We start from the raw sequence: 3,616 nt of genomic DNA, 5'->3' as shown, positions 1-3,616 counted from the left end.
CATAGGATGTTCAAGAGGAACACCATTCAGAATTTCCTCATAGGGTTTTGCTTAACTTAGATTAGGATGGGGTTCCTTTGACCTTATGGTTATGTATATAACAAGGACCTATTACGTATCCTTTTTCCACTCAGAAATCTTTGAATTAAAAGTGTGTTGCAAGTCAAATGCACCACTGATATACAGTAGACACAATTCGTGTTAAACCATTGAAATGTTTATGACCCTTTCCAATGCACGGACAGTTAACTAATCCGATACGCCATCATCTCTCGAGGTAGTGATAATCATCTTATTTTTTCAATCAGATGTACAATCGCCATCATCTCTGGAGTATGCGGGGAAGTTTAGAAAAGATGCAGCAATGGTGTGGTGAGATGACATACATTCTATGTGACGACAATGCACATGCTACTTTGTATTTTATTTATTCATTTAATGTATTTTTATTTGTTAACTTTTGTAGGTCAGAGATAATAAAAATTGATGGCTTCGGATGATGCTTTGAAAATTTCGATTGACAAAGTCGCAGATGTAACTATGAGCGATTGGACTCAAAAGTCATCCAATTTTACACAATGAGATGCATACAAATAATTATTCTTTCCTTGTATATATGTTGCACATGATAATACTTTTTTTCGAGGGGTATATGATAGAGATGGAGATAGATTAGGTTGATGTTCAAAAAGAATCATTCGACAAGGGCCTGCGTCAATTTCGTTGGAAGGAGTAAAAAATTCACAGAATTTTATACAACAATCATAAAAAAAGTTAAAAAGCCCGTGGCAACGCACGGGCATTCTACTAATGTTCCTTTAGATATAACTCAATACTCAATAGTATTTTGTTTATGGCAAGTCAAATCAGATGTGTTGAGTATATGTGTTGTCCATATCTATGTATTGGGCCCGCCTATCCTGGTTAACCTGGAACATTCCAAAGCCTAAAGAATTCCTTCAAGCTTAGGGGTTGCATAAGCGAACGAGCGGGAAGTAAGGTGGAGAGTAAAGCTATAAAAAGTAGGGCGGACAACAAGACTCGACTCACCATTGTCTGATTTAGGCGTTGCAGACACAGGTAATGAAGGGTGACACAGGGAGGGGCAGAGAGGCACTTGCGATGGAGGTACGTGTCTAGATTCTCCCTCGTCTCCATAGACATGGAAGAGATTGCCGAGGTGTGCTCTTGCGGGGGCTTGCTATCATATGGGGTTTGCGCTTGGACATGCAAGATGTGATTTCTACTGTTAAATATATATGGCCATGGCTTGTGGTGTACTGTGTGAGGAGCCCATGGAGCGACGGCGTGAAAGCGAGTAACCATGATTACCATTCCGTACCAAGCATGTGGTACATTTAAATTTGTATGTCGCAAGTCACCGTAGCAACATGCATACCATAATGAAATGAAATAAGTTTATGGTTACTATCATTTTAGTTAACCAGGTCTTTGTTTTAGTTTCTTTTTCTCCGGTATACATCACATTTATTTTTCTTTATGTTCCTTTGCAGTCTCAAAACTGTTACCTTCGTTGGAGCCAAAAAAATCATTGCACTAAGTGCATCTTTCATTATTTGTAAATCAGAAATTTAGTGTGCGGTCATTTCTCGTTGTATTCCATCCGTATTCGACGCAGCTAGGGTTACCCCAAGTCGCCTGGGTGGCAGCGGCGGGGGCAGGGGTAAATATGGATTCAGTCTGTGTTTCTTGCTACTATTGTCACACACGCTATACAATTTTGAGAGAGAGAGAGAGAGATTAGCCACATGACAAGAGTGAAGGTTGAGGGGAAGAGTCGCCTGGGTAGCGGCATTGGGGGGGGGGGCAAATATGGTTCAGTTTGCATTTCTTGCTACTATTGTCACACGCTATACAATTTTGAAAGAGAGATTAGACACATGACGAGAGTGAAGGTTGAGGGGAAGAGTCATCGGGAGAAGGACGTTAGTTTTTATTCTTCTAAGGTTTACCTTCTTGTAAGGAGAGGGTTGTTGAGGACAAGATGTTATTTTGTCTTCTTGTAAGGGTCACCTCCTTGTAAAGAGAGGATGGTTAAGGAGACACACCCCAGAGGAAAGGAGTGAGAGAGAAATAGTTTGTCGTTATATGAACAAAAATCACACACCATTATGTTAATAAACATTTTTGGATTAAAACATTATTTAATCCACATTGTGAAAACACATGGACATTTCTGTTTCGAGGGAAGGGAGGCGGCGGGGACAAGAGCAGACATGCTCCATCGATGGTGTGGAGAGGAGGAGCGCCGACGCTGTGGAGGGGAGAGGAGGAGGTGATGTGGCAGGGAGAGGAGGAGCCGGCCTATTCCGTCGAGAGGAGGGGAGTGGTCGGGCGACAGTGTTGAGCAAAGGGGAGGCGCCATGGAAACGATGATTGTGTGGAGACAGTGAGAGGATTGCCCTGTCGTGCGGCCTCTTTGTGGTGAGTATATGTTATTTCAATGAGCACAGACGATTAAATTTATATATTCCATTATCATAATAAACAAGAAACAAGCATTTGTTTTTGTTATCACTATATTCAAGATAATATCAATTTAGGAAATTGCAGAGATGTGTCTGGGTATTTTGTTTTTGATTGTATGCTCTCATGGAACGGTAATGATTTGGTTTGTCCGGTTTGCACGATGAGTATTATTCATTGCACATTTTGAGACCTTTCACAAAAATATCGTGCTAACTACATATATTACCCTTGCAGCATAGTTTTGAGCTAAGGAAATTCTTATTATTCTTTGCTTAAATATCATGTGAATAAAGTTAAAGACAACATTTCTGATATTGTGCAAAATATCTTAAGGGTATCAAGTAGATGTTAATTTATAAGAGATTATTAGTTAGATCACCGCTCTCAACATATACATTGTCAAATTACCTTTTTATCAACTTATATCGTAAGTGAGGTGGACTTCAATTATTACATGATTGTTACTGGTTATCTTTTGTATACATGTGAAATTTAACATGCATATATATAACTTCAAAAAAATATTTCAAAAGCCCGCGGCAACGCACGGGCTTTCTACTAGTAAGAGAAATAGAAGACCACACGCAATTCTCGGAGAGGTTTTACCTTCAATCTTTTATATAGTGGATTCTCTACACCACGCTTAGTGAGATGTGAAGGTGAGATATAGAAGACCACACGCACGCTCGCTCGCCTAGACTGGCAGGGCTTGGGGCGGGGCGGGGCGTGACATGCGCATGAATGGTGCGCCGAAATCCAGTCTGTTGCCTTGCATGGGCGTAGCTCCTTTTGCCGTTTTATTTTTTGATGTCTTGGCAGAAAAGTTAATTATTTCTTGTTCGGTAAGTATACAACTTAGGATCCAAGTCGGTTTAAGATCGTTATCGCAACACAATACCACCTAATATATATATATATGTACTGCTACTGGTTGTGGCCAAAGACATATCAAAAACACATAGGGTTTTGCCTCATCTCGTAACTTGCGTCGCCACCATAGTCTATTGTAGGGTAAGGTGATGCGCAAAAAATGCTACACAGTCACACCTAGGAACACTATAAAGATGGTAGAATTGATCAAACTCACTGACGAGCAGACTTGCAGGAGCTGTGAAGAGTCAGTGTA

General features: G+C 40.4%; 1 long non-coding RNA gene across 1 annotated transcript; it reads left to right on the top strand.

Moving 5' to 3' along the window:
* Positions 1–331: 331 nt before the first annotated feature.
* On the top strand, positions 332–613 carry LOC119273548. Its single transcript, XR_005134901.1, has 2 exons — positions 332–372; positions 467–613. It is a non-coding gene; the product is annotated as an uncharacterized LOC119273548 (long non-coding RNA).
* Positions 614–3,616: the final 3,003 nt, after the last annotated feature.

This window comes from Triticum dicoccoides, chromosome 3A, assembly GCF_002162155.2.
Source record: "Triticum dicoccoides isolate Atlit2015 ecotype Zavitan chromosome 3A, WEW_v2.0, whole genome shotgun sequence".
NCBI lineage: Eukaryota > Viridiplantae > Streptophyta > Magnoliopsida > Poales > Poaceae > Triticum > Triticum dicoccoides.
This window is presented reverse-complemented; position numbering and strand designations above follow the sequence as displayed.